Source organism: Corvus brachyrhynchos, unplaced genomic scaffold (genome assembly GCF_000691975.1).
Source record: "Corvus brachyrhynchos isolate BGI_N302 unplaced genomic scaffold, ASM69197v1 scaffold162, whole genome shotgun sequence".
Taxonomy (NCBI): domain Eukaryota; kingdom Metazoa; phylum Chordata; class Aves; order Passeriformes; family Corvidae; genus Corvus; species Corvus brachyrhynchos.
The window spans coordinates 3,050,403-3,070,712 of NW_008236696.1; the positions used below are offsets into that span (position 1 = coordinate 3,050,403).

Below are 20,310 nucleotides of genomic sequence, written 5' to 3' on the forward strand. Positions count from 1 at the left end.
GCCAGGTGAAGGGTGGTTTCCACCAAGCAGTGGTTCTTGACAGCACATTTGGTTCCTCCTACTAACCTGGTGTGGGAATGAGGAGAGATTTTGTTAGATAACACTAAAATACAAAGAGACTGGCAGAGCTTGCTCCAGACCTCCACACATTCCTACGTGGTGTTTATCAGTTATTCTCAGCACACAGAGTGTCTGTTGCTGAGCACAGAGTCCAGGCACTGGGGAAACCTATGAAACAGCCATACAGATTAGCTCTCTGTCATAATCCACTCAGTTCCACTGGAGGAAATCCTGCCTTTTCCTAGGAGGCCTTCATTGCACCACTAAAAACCTTTTTACTCTCCAGCAGCCCCTTGGCAGGGCAGGTGGGTTTTGCCTCACAGGGACACCCAGCAGTAGCCTCAGGCACTGGGTCTTTGCCACCCAAAAAATGTGGGTAGATAGATGCCACAAGGTATTTTCCCTGTGTGCCCAGCATGGTGTCCCAGCACTGCCTGACCTCAGCCACTACCCCAGGAGCCCCAAGGCTGCAGTGGGTTGAGTCAGCCAGGTTCAGGAGCAGGACTCAGGACCAGCCTAGCACATCCCTTGCCCTGGAAGGCAAAGCTCCGTGCTGGAACAGCAGGGAGGTGCAGGATCATTCCTGACAACCTTCTCTGAATGACCCACATTGCATCAAGGGCTCTGGAGGGAGCCTGCAGCCAGGGCTCTTCAGATGGGAGCATAGGATTTGCAACATGGGGCCCAAGGGAGACAAGGAGCACAGCCATGGGCAAGGAAAGCAGAAGGCTTCAGCACCTTTCTCACCTTCAAAGCTGGTAATTGTTTCTTATTTCTCTCTCTACTTTTTTAAACGAACTTTTAAACGAACCCCTTCTCTGTGCTGCTTTGCATGCCAGGTGCAGGCTGCTGGGCAATACCAACACCAAGCACTGAACCTTCCAAGTCCAGTGCCTTTCAGGCTACTATCCAGAATGCCAGAGGCAACCCAACAGACTGGAACATTGCATGTGTCCAGAATGGCCCAACTCCTCTCCCCTTTATCCTTCAGGATCATTTGGTAGGTCAGTGCACCCATAGCCAGGTGCAGGATGTTGTGCCAACAGAGGGCAGGGATAGCAAGGGAGTCTCCTGTTTTTTTGCATGCTTGTTCAGAGGCTGCAAATGCAGTACAGCTGCTTGCAGCACTGCAGGTGAAGGGCAGGCAGAGGGAGCAAAACCCTATCAATCAAGGGGTCTGCATGAGCTTCCTGAAATGATGCATGGGGGGACATTCCAGAAGTCCCCACTCCCACAGGATTGTCCCTTTGGAACACTGCAGCTCTGCAGTGCCTCTTGGGCTGAGCAGTGCTTTTGGCTCATATCTAGTTTAAATGCAACAAGCATCCTCCCCTACGCAGGTGCAAGCCACAAGCACCATTATTCCGGACATATGAGACAGTTACAGCAACACTGCCTCTCTCTTAATGGAAGAGAGGCATCACAGCAGTAGCTACACCATGGGCCATTAACTTACTGCCAGGCAGATTGATCCCAGACTTTAACATGTGTTTAACTAGAGGTCTAGAGCAGAGATATCGCAGTGCAACTGTAGAAATGCACTTTTACAGGAATAGCTTTAGTGCTGGTTGAACTCAGTGGCAAAGCTGACTCTGGCTTCCATGTGGCCAGGGACTCACATCTGTGTTCCCAGGCAAACACTGTTGGGTGGAATATTTGGTTGTTAACAAAAAGTATGAGGCAGTGTAATTTCATTAAATGTTTCACCAGAAATTAGGCAGAAAATCACTTAAATGTCATTTATGTAAAACTTCCCCAGTACAGAACTGAAGATCTGCACTTCTGATGCAGCCCCACAGATGCTGGTAACTCTTGTGCTTCAGGCACATAGATATTCCTTGCTGGGCTGCATCCAGATCAAGTTGGCTTCACTTAGCACAGCACAGGCACATACCTGCCCCTTACTGCCCAACCATCATCTCCCAGCTGCACTGTTGGGGTGTGCAGGAGGGATAAGAGGCCAAATTTCTATATTTTTTCTATATAATGTCAGTCAGTTTAATTGCAATTTGCTCAGCAGAGCCCTGCCCATTTCTAAAACAGGTCAGTTGTACCCCTCTCTTGGTGAGCTGGTCTTGCTAACTGGTACGTGTCCAGCAGCAGTTATTTTCCTCCTGATATCAATGGATTTAAAATTGCCTTTAATTTGAGCTTTCAAAAATCCCACTTTGTTTCTCAGCAATTAGCTTCTGTTCTGGGTTTGAGCTGAACAGTAGCCCTCCACACCAAAGACATGACAAACTGTCCATTTTTTATTCTGCTTTAATTCTTAACTCTGTTTTTGATGTGTAAAGGCTGGTGGGGACATGAAATGTATCCCATATGAGGGAAGCACCAAGTTAAAACCTCAAGAATGTTTTAAGCCCATCCATGTCCCACTCACATGCTTACAGTAGGGTTTATTCTCTAAAAACTGAAGTCTGATCCCTGCTAACGACACAGTTAATTATCTCTGAGTGAAGCTGTGATGTTCTGAGGAGCACTGGACATTTCAGAGGCAGGGGAGCCTGTTGGGAAGAACTCCAGCAGTGCCAGATCACCTGACAGGTCTCAGCACTGCAGGCTCCCCTCCAAGCACCAGCAGGTCAGCATTAGGAGGCAAAGGTTGTTCCTGGGATTTTCTGTCAGCACAAGGTCCGAGTGTAGAAGGAAAAGAGCTTTCCCCCCCTCACCTATCTCCAGCCCTCTCACTTCCCACTCAGCACATGTCCATCCTTCTGTGTCCCCCTGCTCTGTCATCTTTATTAGATTTCCTACCCAGGCCTTATTCTACCTCCCCAGCTGTCCTCAAGCTAAACACTACATCTGACACTGCAAATTGCCTTATTCTCACTGTCTCTTCCCATCCCTCTGCTCTCCATCCCATGGCCTCCTGCCCTCTGTACTGCCCCCACACCAGCTCCAGAGCCATCATGACATTCTTATATGAGGGATAGTGTGCTTCCAGCACCTTGAAAAAACCCTCCAGCCAAACTATTAAAACCATTTAATACCACTTCTGACTGGTACAGGCATTGAACTACTTAAAATAATTGCATTTCTCACTAGTTACAGATAAAACAGACCCTTTTTAATCATTTTTTAATCATTAAGATATGGCCTAATGTGCATTACGAGATTATTAACAGCCCCATAAGTGATATAACAGATACAAGACCAAAAGCTAAGTCATAAATGTTCTCAGATGCCTGTAGATTAATCATTTTATATCTCCATAGGAGCATTCACCAAGGCTTTCCATCATCCTACAGCCTTAAAGCCACAAGACAGCTCTGCCTTTCCTACAGGGCGCAGAAGGGAAGGGAGGCACTTGTTTGCCTCCAAATAGAAGTTGTTGAAAAAGCTGAAATGGGACATAGAAATTTTGATTCTTCATTTTTCTGTTTCACCCAGTGACAAAACAGTGCCTTGGTGTGTCTATCCTCTACAGCAATTATAAAATTAATACTGCTTTTAAAGTGTTTTTTCTTCAGCTCTTTCTTGAAAGTATACATCCTCCTTTCGTGGGCTCACACTGTACTGTTTGTATTTTTGAAATTGATTGCAGACTCCTGATCCATAAAAATAAGCAATGCCATCAGCAAAACAAGAGCACAGGTGCTGCTGAAAAGTGCAGTCACTGCTCAGAATCTGAGCTTGTGGTTACACAGCCGGAGACAGAAACCCACAGCCTCCTTCCTGCAGCACTGGGGCCAATTTCCCTCCCTTTGGGGATTAAAGAGATGCCCACACAGCAGTGTCTGAGCTCTGTGTACCCCTATCGAGTGCTCTAAGTGCTCAAGAAGCAGCACAGCTTGGTTTTAATTGCATAAGCACACAGCTTCTTCAAACTCCACTCAGGCCCACACTGAAGGATCTGAAGTGGTCTTTAGAGCAGTCACAGCCCCAGATGCATCAGCCTCCTTTGCATACACGGAAGGTGCTTGAGAGCTCCCATCCTTGCTCCTGCAGCACAAATCACAGCGTTTCATTTTATGCTGGTGAATCAAAAGGACCAGTGAATTACTGATGTCAGAGTGGTCAGGGAAAGCAAGACAAAGCTTGAGCAGAAAGGCTCTACCAGAATTCACTGGAAAGCATCAGATGAGTTTAATCCATCTCCTTTTTGTCTTCACAACCACACTCAATGCAGAAGCAGTACATTTCATCAGGGCACCAGTAAGCCACAGCACTGCTCCCAGCCCGGTATCTGCAGGAAGAGCCATCGTGTCACACACAAAAACACCCATTCCAGACTGGCCATTTTTGGATTTTTGTTTGCACCTGACACAAGCACTGAGCCACGCTCATAAGTCAGTCAAAGCATCTGCAGCTTCCACAGGCAAACTCATCATGTGAGACAAGTGGCTCACTTGTTCTCACCATGGCTAATGATCATGAACTTGGAGGCTGAAATTTCAGTTCATGCCAGTGAATACAATAATCATCAATAAATTCTGTCCACAAATAACCAGAAAAGTCCTGAGCTGTGCTATGGACCAAGGATGGAAAGAAGACTACTTTATGCCTCAGTTGTTTGTGATCACTCCAACACTCCCAAAACTGGCTACCTAACAATTAGATTTAATGAGTTATTGCTATAGCCTAGCCCAGAACAGCTCAGTGGTATATCATTAGATCTGCTGTCTGACACTACAGACAGCTGCTCCCATCCGAAATCACCCATTGGAGTGCATGCACTTTTTCAGCTAGAGGCAGTGCCTTCAGAGCTTGAGCATCAGGCCAAGACTAACCAGGTACTCAGGTCAGGCAATTAGAACCATTAAAGACCTTCTAGACAGTCCTGCATATGCTGTAAGGAAGGGTTGTTTGTTTAGGGGAGGCAGCCAGCAGGGAAAAGGGAAAGCAAATGCCTCATCCCTTGTCAGAAGCATTACAGACTGGAGCTCCCTGTTGTGGGACCATGGCCAAGCTATTGCTTCTCCAAGGACCTGGCCAAAATCCAGCCCTTAAAAAGCATTATCGGTGGCATGTTGTTAGGTGTCCTGAGGAAGAAGGTATTACAGATATGGGTTATCACTCATTATTGATGTCAATTTTATAGGACAAGTGTCAGCAAAACTCAGCCAGGGCCTCGTGCTTCTGGTGCCAGCAGGAGCCCACAGCCCTGGAAAAGCAGGTCAGGCACCCTCATGCTTGGCACCAGCTGGGGACAGGGCCACTGCTGAGGGCTACCACAGACAAGCCCTGCCAGAGCTCAAATCTGTGTAATTTTATATCTTTCCCAAAACTCCTTTTTCTTCCTGCAGCTTTAACTGAAAGCCCCGACTGTGCTTTTCCCAGTGAGGTGACTCAGTGCCCACATGTATCTTCTCCTGACTGCACCCTCACATTTTCCCCCCAAGCTGCTTCCCCATCAGGGGCATCCACAGGAGCACTCAGGCTCAGTCTCATTCTACAAACCATCTGGTACAGGCAGCATCAATCAGCTTCCCTCAGGCAAGATCTAATTATTAACAGTGGAATTTTCCAAATATTGATTTATTTTAGCCTAAATAATCTCATTCTGTTATTATTGCCTACAAAGCTGGTTCTGCTTCACCTTCCACAATACTTTAAAAGTGACTTAGCTGCATCAAAGGTAACTCACATGTAATAGCAGCAGAGCCAGGCCAGGTTTAGTACAGTCCATCAGCTAAACTGAAACTCCCAGACCCCCACCTGCTCCTGTCAGACAGTGACAGGCACAAATCAATACACTCATTTCTGCACTCCTTGTCCATGACTGCATGCCAGCAACAGGGAGGGAAGTGCATACATTCAGCCTCATTGAATTTTAATGTAGATTACAATGAACACAAAAAGTGGCATCTTTGTGCAATACAATATACACATTTCACCCCAGAAGGCTGCAATGCAGGGACTAAAAATATTTAGGAAACAATGGACATATAAATAGGAAATACATCAGACTACTGGACACAGTACCTTGGATCACAAAGAACAGTTTTCCACTTGCTTGCAAGCATTCTTCCCCATGTCCAGCACCTCTCAAAAAAAAAAAACCAAAAAAACAAACAAAAAAAAAAAAAGCCAGCTCTCAAAATTTCTTGAAAATATCTCACCAAGAAATACCCCAAAACAAAACCCCAAGACTCCCTCTCTCCTGGGTGAACTATTTCCCTGATCTTCATCACCCTTGATCATAGGCACCTGGAACTCACAAGCATCCAGCTCACACTGGGCTGATTGCTCTGAATTGCCATGGTTTCATTAACTTCAACAGATCCCTAATGATAATCAGTGTCAGCTGAGGATGCCAGAGCTGTTTCTGCTATTTGTTTATAAACCCAGGCAGTGTTTGGAGGGACTAGATAAAATAGTTTCATGTTATTTTTCTTATTAAGCCTGAATTTGGGAGGGTGGTAGCCAAAGTTAACTTGCAAGCAAAAGGATTTTCTTTGTAATACACTGATTCTAGCTCTGAAATTCAGGTGTGAAGTTTAGCATCCATTTACTCATAACAACTTCAAGGAACAGCAAGCAGGAGGTAAGATGTTTTGGATGTTTTCCTGTTGCTAAGGGAGCTTTCTTCGTGGGGGCTCTGTGCTCACCACAGCTGGGTCACTTGGGCTTTGCTTCTCTGAGTAAGGGGTGAGTCATGGCTAAACAAACTTCCCTAGGAATGCCTTTATTGTGTGCTTCCACTCACATGTGAAAATAAAGATTATTAATAGTAGCTCATAATAAAAAAACATCTAGCAACTCTATATTAATACTTTCATTAGTAGTCACATGCTCTATATTACCCATTGTATCTAACCTTTCAAATACACACAGGAAAAATAAAGCCACTGTCTTTACCACACATTTTTACAGGTCCTGTTGTTAGGGAACGTCCTGCCAGTAATGTCTTGATGTTACAACACTTTGAATAACACTGCTCTCTAGTTCCCCTCACATGATACAGCCAAACCCTGAGTTACTCAGCACCAAGTCATTTCTGATACTATTACCAGTAATAGACTGCTGTGCATGAGGCACTAGTGGTGAACATTAGGTTTCAATTTGCTGTCACAGTGATTGCTAAAGAAGAAAGTTGTGCTTATCAATGTTTACCAAACCAGTTGGGTGTGCTGACATACAGGAAGGTGCTGGTGCAAGAATGTGACTCCCATATGACAGTTACATACACTCTCACCTGTAAATTTTGTAGTCCCTTTACACCCTTGTGTACCCTGTCTCTGACAAGCCACCAAAGAAATACCTCCTGGTTTTGTATGTTTGTTTCGGGTTTTTCACATCTTGATTTTGTTTCTACAAATAATGATGAGTTTGACATAGAACCAGGTGTTTTTAGGCTATCATGAAGTGTGGATATTACAGAGGTCCATTACAAGGCTTTTGTTAATGCTAGCAGATATTGTATCTTTCTACTTAAGTCTCCACCTGGATGATCATCCAAATACTTAGTTGAGCTTTCACAGCCTCATAGGTCTTCAGCACGGCCTGAAGCTGTTCTGATTGCTCATGGGTTGAAGTGGTTACCAGAAGTTTGAATCAGACCCAATTCTGCTCCTTCTTGAAGTTCTGATCAAACCTTTGAGCCAGACAGTAGCAGTTGGTATTTCTCATCTCAGTTTTTCTTCAGCAACCTCATGGGTCCCCTAGTTTGGGCAATACCTGTTCAGTATTGCCCTGGAATATATCAGGAATGGATCCCAGGGACCTGGTAGAGTTTCTGATGAATCAAATAGTTCATCAAGCTGTGCTGAACTGAAGAAATGAGCATTCAGTGACTTGTTTAACTCTGCTCGCCTTCATGTAATGCAGATTTCATCTACACTTGCAAACTTCTAGATTTTTCATCTGACGTTAACAGAAGAAACTAAGGGTTAAGGGCTTAAGCAATGGAGGTCATTTTTCATGTCTGCTACCACACAGCACTGAGAAAGCTGGAAATGCCACATTCCTCTTTCCTCTCCTGTTCCCCTTGTCAAGGGCTTGTTCCCTTTACATGGGCTTTAGGACCTGGACTGCCTATTTCTTCATTTTGCTGTCAGACAGTTCTGCAAGTGTTAGAAAAACAAAAGTCCAAGGTACCACTGGCAGTCACCCAGGAAGAGGGAGCTGCAGGTTTGGTGCCTGCCAGAGCCCTCATCCAGGGACCTGGCATTCTCAGTGCCAGGACCTCTGGCTCCAGCCTCCTGTTGGGGTGTTTAGAGGACCCTCTCAAGGAAGCCAGGCAGGTTTTATTTTGTGAATGTAAATCACCACGAAGGAATGGTGAGGGCTGAGTTCCTGCTGTGGAGCCTGAAGGCAGTCAGAGGTTAGGGGTTTAGGCTGCCTGGTCCTGCCTTGCTTGACTCCTGGCCTCTTTGCTTAGGTAAACAATGCAGGCTGATCGCTGCATGATGCCTTTCCTCAGGCATATGGCTGCTTTCTTTTAAAGCCTTCTTACTACGGAAGTTTACAAGTGCCAAGATAAGCATTTAATCCTGCAGGGCTTGTGTTCAGCACGGTCAGACCATCTGCAGAAGCACTGCTGCTCGTGCCAGAGCACCCACACCAGCAGGACAGCTCAGACAGCTCACTTCAAGTGCCTTTAAGCAGTGGATATGGGGACCAAAATTTAACCCAAGACCCTCAAATGAGCATTTGACTTGATAACCCACTGATTTGGGACCTGCTCAGGCCCTTTGATATGTGTCTGGCTGCCTCCTCCAGGCAGGCTGCCTTGCAGCAAGTCCTCATCATTCATTTTAAAGGAGACATGCCAGGACCTGCATTACAGTTGAGATTTTAGCACCCTCTGAGCCTCTGGGCTGGACAGTCTTGCAGTGCTCTTCTCCCACCTCTGCTTACCTCACTGTTTTGCAACAGCCACTAGACAGGGAGGATGCTGGGATGTTATTAATTTGTGGATCTCCAACAAATGCAGAGGGTGTCTTAAGGTCAAGGATCCTCCACACCCCTACAGCATCCCCTCCTCCAGAGATGTGTTGAATTTATCAACACAATCTTTTAATATTTCACAGAATCATTTAGGTTGAAAATGACCCCTAATATCGAGTCCAACCATTAATTCAGTACTGCCAAGTCCATGATTAAATGTCCCTAAAATATTTACCATGTCCCCTAGTGTCTTTTGTGAAAATGTACTTTGGCAAACACTTCCCATATCTCATTTTACCCCTGACTTTATAGGCTTTGCCAAGGACGTTGCCTACATGCTGTGTTTGGTGCTTCCATTTGTTCATATATGCTGCTGTTTCCCCAAACATCAAAACATCTCCAGACCTCTATGTAAAAGTCTCTCAAAAGTAGAAGAATGAGTTTTAATACTGCTTCTCATTAGTTTAATGGGAAGTTTTCTTGTTTTTACAGTAAAATAATTGCTGTTGCAATTTATCAGCCGCACAAACATAACCTTTTTATGGCTTGGATAGCAAAGCTCACTGTAAACCTCTGCTAGGTGAGCTGTAGTACCCCCTCTTAAGTTTGGGGTGTTTGGCCTTAGGATTCCAAATTATGCTCTGAGTTTTCAGACATTCCAAAGCTCGGAAGTTGAGATGAGTTAATACCCAAACCCACCTCTACTCTCGAGGCGGCACCTCTAAGTGAGACCTGATTCCATCAGACAAATGATAAATTTATCTCTTGCTGTCAGCTGTGAAACAGCAGGGAGCTTGAGATGAGCATCCACAGCATTCAGCCCCGAAGGCCAGGGTGTTCTTCTTTGTTTCTAGATCTAGATAAAAATCCATCAGCCTTCTGGGAAGGAAAAGGGTGCAAGGGTTAATAGCACAGAAGTGCCACAAGCTGCTAGGTGACTGTTCTGCCTGACATGATGGGACTCTTGTGGAAGCATTGCCTTTGTGGTATTTTAATTATTTTCTTGAGCCTATCTGCAAGAGAAGAGCTAATCTTATGTGATATCAGCCACACAGTCTCAGATGAGAACATGTGGAAGTTGTTTATGCTACACCCATGCAACCACCAGAACAGAGAGTAGCTTTGGGTGTGAAGATTCAATGACAATTCCTCAAAGGCCCTCCCAAAATTTAACCCAAAGCCCTCAAGCAAACAGTGACTTTGTATCCACTGATTATATTTCTAATTATTTATAAAAACAATGACTGATTTCTGAACCAAGACTTACTGAAGATTTAACAGCTTGGCATTTGAGCATCAGTGACTTTGTTTCACTGAATTTTCCCATCCACTCCCTTAATTTGATGTTACCTCCAAACACAGAGTTCCAGGGCTTCACTGTGTCATGAAAAGCTAGCAGGCAGCACATGGTGACATTGGAATAAGGCAGTAAATAGTCACATGTTGTTTGGCCACTGACTGCAGTTGCACATGGCTCAGAGAGGAAATCTCAGAGCAAGATCCTCTGCCCTCCTGTCAATACCTGTATCATGCAGCAGGCCATGGGTTGCCTCCAGGACAGACAGAAAATTGAACTCAAAACCAACCTAAATTCATTTGCAAACTTTGTGCTTCTCCAAAACGTGACTTGCTCTAAAGATAATTCCATTTGTTTCCAGATTGCCTTAAAAAAACCTTCACCTAACTTTGACCTCAAATCCTTCTGCTCCAGTAAGAGCTGAGAGAAGATTGTTCTTTAGGACTCCAGCACTTGTTAATTCTCTTAAAGAGATTACTCAAATCTCCTAAACAAATATCAGAATAGATTCTGGATTAAGCATGGGTGCTAAAACGACCTTGCTGATAAAATCAGCATCATCAAACCTCACAGACTGAAGAGGGAAGCCTTGGATGTAATTTTGACTCGGTAGCTACTGTCATGGTAAGTTATCAGACTGCTCTGCATCTCTCTCCCCCGTCTCTAATACTCTTGCAATGTTCCTTGGTAATCAGTACGAGAAGTATCAGATCTTCCAGATCCTCATGGGAAAAGCAATATACTGAGACAGTCACTGGGGCTAGGCACCACCCACTCTTTTCTTTCACTAATGCCTATTGCTTTTTCCATTTTGTGTATTTGAGTTGTCTGGTTCGTTTTGGTGTCAGCACGAGGCTGGTTTGTGGAGCGTCCCAATTCCTGTGTTATTCAAAGTGCCATTGATCAGAAGTGGATTCCGTTTGGTGCATTTGGCAAGGTGCCCTGGCACACGTGCTCAGGCATGTTGGTGTACCCTAGGGTCCAGCACAGACCATCTCCTTTGCCTGCCACCTCTGGGTGATTTCCCTTGTTTGCAAATAATACCCAGAGTTATTTATGTCCTGTGTCTGTGTGCAGTTTCCTCTGCATCTCGCTCGGGTTTCAGAAATAATTAATCCTGAAAGACTGATGTGGATTTTAGCCTTGTAACAGATATTTTCTTAAGAACCAGGAGTGGGTTGGTGAGGTTTGTGTGAAGTATTTTTGTCATTGTGTTGTGGACAGGAATGAATCCCAGAAATTTTCCCAGGAATCTGTGAAAGCACTTCACAAAAGAGAAGTCATTGCATCACTTTCAACCTACATCTCTTCTGTTGTTGTTCTTTTACAGTTCTTCTACAACCCCATCAGATTTCTCTGCAAGATCTCTAGAGTCTGTAATGGGAAAAATTTTAAATCAAATAAGAATTCACAGGCTATTTAGAAAAATATTCCTTGGAGGGCAAAGTCCCTTCTGAGTGAAGCACTTACATTTACTTCCACATCTCTTTACCCAATTTTCGGTTTAATTTAGTCATTTTCTAATCCTAATTTTCCAGTACTGTGCTTACAATATCTAACCAAATATCATTCATGTGGAAACACGATAAAATTCTGCAACAAGATGGAACTTATGGCCTCTGAACCCTTGTCACTTTGCTTCTCAACTGTTAACATGTAACTGCCTCCCTCTCCTCAAAAGTATATTAGTCACTGCTCCCTTCCTGAGCACTGTGCTCCATTTCACTGACACAGTTGTCCATTATGGCAAAAGTCTCCCAGTCCCACCAAACTTCAAGGGCACCTGATGCAGGAGTACAACCTTTTCCAAAAGATTTCTTCATACGCTATTTTTTGGGTTTCCTTTGGTCTTCAATAATTTAATACATTTGAATGCTGACAGTGTGTTGTGTTGTGCATAGAAACAGCAAATAATTGTACTGTGTCAAAATAGTGGGAATAGTGTGATTTGTGCACAGCAGTCAGAACTGAGAAACTATGCATTGCACACCCTTGACTCCCAAGTAAAAGGATGAGCAATTTGATCTTGTTCCACTAAGGAGGGCTGCCACTTGAACAGGCAGATCCAAAAGCTCCAATTCCATCACACTACCCCTGGTTCGCCCGCTCCGGATGGGGTGGGGCTGGGACTCGCTTCTGTGCAAAGAACACCATGCAGGGGGGCCACGGTGGACCTGGTCCTCTGATCCCAGCTGGGCTCACAGGGATAAAAGTGTCTGTAAGGACCCCAAGCTGAGGCTGAAAGTGCATCTCCAGATGAGGCAGCTGAGAGACACTTTGTACTCAGTGCTGCTGGCTCCCTTCCCTCCACAGCTGCCTCATTCGCTCTCTTCAGGGGGTTAGATTTCTGTGAGCTAATTTAAGGAGAAAAGCCTTTTTAATCCAGTATCTTACAGACTCAGAGTATGTATATTTTTATATTTTGAATAAAATATGAATATTAAGCTCTTTAGGCAGGGACTTTGTCTTCCGAGATCTCTTCAAAGCCTTTAGCATGCTGCTGGTATTACAGGTGTAAATAGTACAAATGATATAATACAGTTTGGATCCCAGAGATCTGTTTCATTGGGAATGGGCTCACAAAGTGTATCTCTTTGTTGGACAGAAAAGGCTCAGGAATGAGGAGGGCTTTCCCAGAAGTTAGTGCTGAGCCTTGACCTGGAAGAACTTGGGGTCAGGAGACTGGTTTGATTTAGGTTTCCTCATAGTTCATGAGGTTCTTCTTGCTTTGGTTCCAGCAGTAAGAAAGGGACAGCCTGCCCAAGGAACAAAAATACAGTTTAGCATACAGAGCTCTCCTTTGAGAAGTGGATGAGAGCTGTTTAACCCTGCCAGATAACAGCGTGTAGTAGCTCAAGGCAGAAACGGAGAATGAATTCCCCAGCCAGATGAAGGCAAAGAGGGGAAAAGGACTTAAGAAAGTAAAACCTTTGTAGAAAAGAATATATTATTAACTGAAAAAGTAATTTAACAGAATAGTAATGTTCTCATACCACTGAGCAAATCTAATACCAACTCTGCAAATTTAATAAAATCGCTGCAAAGGCAGAGAAGTTCAATCTCAAGTGCACTCTTCTGAGGCTGAGGCCAATGCCCATTAAGTACAATAAAAATACTTCATCAGCTTCAACACCAGCTGGATCAGGTGTCCACTGGATTTGGATTCTCAGTGGCTGTTATTGTCTCTACAGGGTAATCCACTCAAACTTGCCATGGCAATTAAAGTAACATCCAATTTCCACAACAATATAAGCAAATTCTCAGTATGGAATAATAACATCCTTTAGACTGGAAAAGACCTTTAAGATCATCAAGTCCAGCCACTAACCCAACACTGCTGAGTCCACCACTAAACTATGTCCCTACATGACCCCTCTACACCTCTTTGAAACCCTTCCAAGGCTGATGACTCAATCACTTCCACGGGCAACTTGTTCCAGGGTTTGTCAACACTTTTGAAGAAGGAATTTTTTCTAATAGCCATTCTAAACCTCCCCTGGCACAACTTGAGGCCGTTTACTCTTGTCCTCTTGCTTGTTACTTGGGAGAAGAGACCAACCTCCTCCTGGCTTAAACATCCTTTAAGGAGGCTGTAGAAAGCAATGAATGTCCCCTACACACACCCTCCAGCCTCCTTTCCTCCAGGCTAAACTCCTGCAGCTCCTTCAGCTGCTCCTCACAGGACTTGTGCTCCAGCCCCTTCCCCAGTGCCATTGCCCCTCTCTAGACCTGCTCCAGCCCCTCAATGTTTTTGTTGTAGTGAAGGACACAAAACTGGACACAGCACTCGAGGTGTGGCCTCACCAGTGCTGAGTACAGGGGGACAATCTCTGCCCTGGTCCTGCTGGCCACACTGTACAAGGTGAGATGCCCTTGGCCTTCTTGGCCACCTCTGACTCATGTTTGGCTGGCTGTTGACCTGTACCCCCTTTTCTGTCCCCCGACCTGTCCTTTTCTGGCAGGCACCTTTCCATGCCATAATCCATGCAGAATTCAGCAGGCTTCAATGTACATGGAAAACTCTGGCCACTCACTGATATTTCACCCAGCTATCTTGGTTTATCACTTTTTGCAGGTCTCAGCAATGTCTCCCAGTTGAGTGTTCCATTAACTTTTTCACCTCTTACTTCTTAAAAAAGCCCAGAAGTAATCTTAATCCGCCTTATCTTTCTATGCTATTATCTTGCTGCCTTCCTGGTGCCTTCACTCAGAGACTTTGTGGAACTGTGTTTTTTCACTTAGCCCAAAATTGGCTTGGAGGAAGACAGTGCAAAGAACTACTCGAACAAACTAGAAACAGAAAGTAAAGCCTTAGTTTGTGCCTGATTTTAATTCAGATCAGATTAGAGCAGGTTTTGTTTTGCTGCATTTTACTAGAAGGGAACATTTCTCATTTGAGGTAGGAGATTGATTCCTATTAGATCCTCCCTTTAGATTAGTCCCTTGGATGATCCACACACTCTGGCCTACTGGGACCAGCAATTAACCCAAACCTGTCAACTCTGGAAAGAATGTCACCATGACATCAGTGGTATCCTTTCCCCTGATGAACTCAGGGTGTCTGTAATGAAAAAAAGGAGGTGTAAGATTGGCAACAGTTTAAATAAAAATGACCAGGAAGAAAAGGTAGAAAATCTACTTCCTTTAGCATGGGATTGAAGTAATTTTGTGGATCATACATCTGTTATAGCTTGCTGTATTAATAAATGCAGTACAGAAGCTTTCAAGTTCAAAGCAAGTCTCTCAGTTTATTGCTTCAGAAAGTACAGCCCAAAAGCTATTGATCTATTTGTACAGATAAGCACCCCACAGAGTTATCAAAATCAATGCAAACACTCAGGCAAAAATTCAATGCAAATAATAATAAATAAGTACAGGCCCAGGAAATAGAAATGTAAGACTGAAAACTAATTGAAATTCTGACCCAAAGAATAGCTCTTTATATGCATTTCTTCAAAGGCAATTCCAAGAAGGGGAAAAAGAGTGGAAAAAGTGGTAATTTCAAGGTGGTAGAAAAGAAGAGACAAGCAGCATCCAGAGCAAAGGAGATGGGAAAGGGCTAGGAAGTGATGGAAGTAACATTGGATTTTTAAAATTATATTTAATATATATGAATTTAAAATAACTTTGTACAAAACAAGATCTAATTTTGTACCAGTGTTCTTTTCTGAGTTCAAGAAATATTTTGACATGAAACCTGTTTCTGTATTGCTGAGCCATTTTCATCTGCATTGATTGTCTCTGAAGCTGCCAAGGAACGGGATGGGATGGGATGGGATGGGATGGGATGGGATGGGATGGGTCTGGGCCAGTCACCACCACCAGTCTTTAAAGTACATATCAGCCAGTTCATCAGTTCAGGATTACTGCTGATGACTTTATGGTAGGGATTGGGTCATGCCTATCCTGAAATCTGAAATTATTTCAATTCTTCTTCAAGGCCTGCTGAATTCCAAGAGCTCCAACTGGACTGTGCTGGGTACAGCAGTACAGAAAGGCCATCCCCAGCCCTGAATAACTCACAACTTGCTCTAGTTTCATTTCAGGTGTGGCCCAGACAGAAATATACAGGCAGGTTCGGACCAAGTGCTGCCTCACCCAGTACAGTGCATTACATCTTACCATATAAAGTAAATCCCAGCTGTGAACAGCCCTGCTTTGCTTGGCTTTCAATGAGGAATGGCAGCAGTGTGGTTTTCTGTGGAAAAATGGTCACAAGACATGTATAATTTCATCCCATCCACTTTAGTGTGGAGAGCTTGCAAAATTTACAATTATTACCAGCTAAAAATTTTCATTTAGCTGGGAAAGATGAGTCCTTCGGGAGAAGTTCATCAGGTTTCACCAGAAAGAGTTAAACTTTTCCTAAAATCAAGAAATAGGCTCCATTGCAGTCAGTAGAACAGACATATGTCTTGTGCACTGTTGCTGAGAACATCAGATGTGAATCAGCACTGCCTCATCCCAGGTAGGCTCATCCCAGGCTGGCTCACCCCAGCCACCAAGTGCCTGCTCTCGCTGTGGGCAGCCTGAGCACACCAGGAACGTGAGCAAGCAGGAGTTTGGCAGCAGGCTGCAGAGCAGAGCTCCTTGATACAGCCACATGCACACGGACAGAGCCAAGAGCTGCCATCTCTGCAGAGGTGACAGGGCAGTCACTCTGCTGGTACAGACTGCGAGGTCAGCAGAGGTGCCCTGATGGACACTGACCCTGGGCAGTAACAGCCAAGAGAACAGATCCAGGTGATGGTGAGAAGGAACAGAGTGGGGAGAGGCAGCAAACACCAGGCAAATGGGAGAGGAGAGGAAGATAAGGAGTGACCTCAGGTTACCACGCACAGTATTTAAAAGAAACAGGGAAGATTAAGCTCTCTTTGACATGGAACATAATTAAATGGTGGAGCTTCTTGGCAAAAGACCCAGCAAAAGCGACAGCGGGAAATGACCTGGGGCAAAGACCAGCTCTGAAACCTGCCAAGCACAGGATACCAGGAGGGTCTGAAAGGTCCCACAGGCTGCTCACAGCCCTCCTTGCAGCTTGGTGCAGGTTCATCCATATCTGCTATTCCTCACACCCATCCCCAAGCACCCGTCAGCAGGTGCTCAGCACTGAATGTGCTGGACCTGGGTTTCATCCAGCTCCCAGCTCCTTAAATACTTTCCAGGTGGAAGAAGCAGAGGGCAGGCCACAGGCTGATATAATTCAGCTCCACTGAAATCAGACCAGACAATCCTGGAGGATGGGGAACACTACTGAGTTTCATACACGGTCCAAAGGAATCTTAGGGAAAGAAAAATCTGAGGGAAAGAAAGAGAGAGAGGGGCTCAAAATCTAAAAACATTTTGATAAAAAAACCAAGACATTGTCAAAATATCAATCTGAAGCCAAGATTTGGCCAGATCTGCTCTTGTTTAACCTTCAGCATGAGGTCAGGTCTCAATCTTTCTATTCTTGGTAACAGCTGATGAATGCAGTGTAACAAGGTATTAATAAACATCTGCCCAGCTCTTAGATTAATATGGAAGAGAATTAATGGAGGTCTTAGCACATTCATATTTTCTAATTATGGCAGATGACTTTATTTATAGAAATAATAGAGAGAATGGAAATTGTCACTGACACCATGTCAATATAGGTAACGAAATCCAATCGTTTAATTGCATTAAATTTGGCCACGGAGTCACATCAATACAGGGCCCTCCTTAGTCAGAGCAGTTCAATGGTCACTACGAACTTTATGTTAGAAAGCTATTAGGATTAATTTTCAATGAATCATGAGGAAAATAAGTCATCTCAGACATACCTATTCCTGTGCCTCTGACCCTGAGAAGGAAAGGGCTGGGGGCAAAGCTTTCCACCACAAGAGGGGAAGGCCACTGCCCCTTGAGCAGCTGATTTTCATGCTCATCTCTGGACAAACTTTGCTTTCAGTCCCCAGAGCATCCAAAATAATGAAATAGCACTGAAACTGAGGCCTGTGCTCTGTTTCAAATGTCACTGGCTATGGCTAAGCTAGCTCCTGCAGCAGCTCTGGTTCGTGCAGTGCCTGCCTCTCTACTACAATAAAGTATCACCAGTGCTTCTGTGGGAATGGTGACACACTGCACCACTGAGATAAATAAAGCATAATGTTAAACCTTGATATATTTACACCTCCTAAGAGAGGGGAAAGAAGTCTATAAAACTCCGCTAAAGGAGCCAGTTGTTCAGATCATTTGTAGCTTGATAGGTAAACACTGCAGCCTGTTTCTATTGGGACGTGCTGGTGCTGGTCTTAGAGAGCAGTTGGGGTTTAAGAAGGCTTTGCACTGTGTGGCTGTTTCTTGGGGGTTTAAAGTACATTTCATAATGTTCAATTCAGACAGGTAGCCAGGGAAGTTTGGATCTTTCCTCCCAGGAGCGGGGAAAAGTAAAACAAGGCTACAATTACGGTGACAGTTGGTTTGTCACACACAGGGCATTGCTAGTAATTTTGCTCCTTACACATTGAAAGAGATCTGGAGTGATGCTGAAAAGCCAAGGAAGTTCTCTAGTTCTCTCTTGTTCTTCCAAAATGTGTTTCCTAATCCATTCTGGTCTTCCAAAGCTATCAGTCTGAATTAATGAAAACAGAGCAAGGGAATGATACAATTTCTATTAATTATAGAGGCAGGTTTGTGCAATAAACTGAATTCATATCCCTACAGTGCTGCTTAAGTACCTATAATTCAGCTGCCCTGCTCAAAACTGCAGCATCTTCTTCACATTGTTTTACAAATTAGCAAACCTGGAATCAGCAGCTGTGTACAGTGTGATGACATTTAGTTTAACTGCGGGGGATCTGAGCTGCTGAAATCCACGGGTGGTCCTCCAAGTGCCGCTTTTTGCTGTGATTGACTTACATCTCCCAAATTAAGTGCTCCTAGATCAGCTAAATGTTTTCCACAGAAGTGAAAATATAGACACTTAGGAAATAGTATCAGTTACTTATTGTGACTGCTGATACTCTTCCGAGTACTGCCAAGCTAACACTTGGGGGATTGCCCTTTCAAAGACGAGCAGAAAGGGGGGTCAGGGCACTGCTGGAATGAATCTGACCTTCCAGCTCAGCCAATCGGTTTGTGTTTACAGCAGGGTACATGGAATAGGAACCCACACATGGATATCTTTGCCATACCCATACTCATTTATTTTGTGTATCATAATCTGCAGAACAGAACTGGATGTGCTGTCTCCTAGTCAGCCCTTTCTCTCCCATCACCAGTGTTAGTGTCTTCTGGGAGGACTGACAGTAGCAATGGGCTGGATGAGCATCTTCTGTCACATCAGACCAAGCCTGGGACAACAGAGCCTCAGGAGGACCTATCTGCCGAAAGCGCTGCTGCTCCAGGTGCGGTGAAGGAAGTGAGAGCTTTGGAAGTGGTGACAGACAAAAAGCAAGGTTCCTGGGGGCATAAGAAAAGCTGGAAAGGTGCAGAGCAATAGTCATTCTTGTTCCACTCCTGCTTTCCACTTTCCAGATTAAATAAACTTTGCTTTTCTCTGCACTGAGTGAGAGGAAGCAAATTGCTGCTTCCCAGTTGGCAAATGTGTTTGATAGCAGAACTCCTTCACCAGCAAACTGGTTTGACTGGGGAGCACTCTGGTAATGGAAACACTCCAGTAGCAACATTTTCTAGCCCCTGTAAGGTGCCAGTAGCAGACCACTCTGGTTGAAAACATGTTCTGATTGCAAATGACTCCACTAGGCTACAGAAAAAACAAAAAGGCACTTTTCTGAGCTATGGTGTAAAAGGTTGATTTTTTTAACTACTCACAGTGCTGCTGGTGTTACATTTAAAGCATCTGACTCAGGGAGTCGAGTGGAAAGGTGATAAAATCCTTGACTTTGATTGAATTTCCATTGTGGCGAAAGGTAAAAATAAATACAAACACTATGAAAAAATAGGAAAGGCTACTATTGGACAAAATGTTTCACATCATTTTTTTAAATCTGTACAGATACTGAAAAAAAAAATCTCTTTTTTTTGCCTTGAATGAAGGTCAAAAATCATCTTTCAAGCATTCTTTCAACAAGCATTATGTTTAAATACTGAACCGCCTGCCAGTTTAAAGAATATATTTCTTCAATTACATCCAACATCAGTGCAGCTGTTAGCATTCCCCGAGGGACCACTGAAAACTGAAGAAATACCTTTGCTGTGGTGCTGACAGGCTCTGTGGCATTGCCCTGGCCCTTTGCTTGCTTCTGCATTCAGCTGCTGACCTCGCAGGTGTAAATAAGAAGAGAATCAAGTACCCAGTCTCTTCTGAGTACATATCAGAGAGCACTGGAATGACAGACTTCATTAAGCTTGTACAGCAGCTTTAAAAGAAGAATTTTGAGAAAGCAGCTCCAGTGTAAGGAAGAAGAGCATGTGTGGGTGAAAGTTAAAATTTTCACCCTATACAATAAAAGTGCAGTTCCTGATAATTTTGAATTATTACTATGAAATCAAGAGGAGATAAAAGCCCTCTGAACATATTAGGAGTAAGACTACCAGCTTTTATTTACCTAGTACACTGTATTAGAGAGAGAGGCACACACTTTACAAGTCATGAGCAGGGCATTAGCTGTTACCTTCACACGTTTCCCTAC

General features: G+C 44.1%; 1 protein-coding gene across 11 annotated transcripts in view; it reads left to right on the forward strand.

Annotated features, from left to right (window-relative positions):
* The window catches only part of LOC103625095 (calcium-activated potassium channel subunit beta-2), a 143,043-nt gene that overhangs the window by 93,338 nt on the left and 29,395 nt on the right, over window positions 1-20,310 (forward strand). Inside the window, exon 1 of one of the 11 annotated variants that reach the window (XM_017726912.1) lies at window positions 10,680-10,816. The exons of the other annotated variants lie outside the window; for them this stretch is intronic. The gene's annotated coding sequence lies outside the window, so the exon portion shown is untranslated. Of the gene's footprint in view, window positions 1-10,679; window positions 10,817-20,310 lie in introns of those variants that run through there. 11 annotated transcript variants of the gene reach the window in all.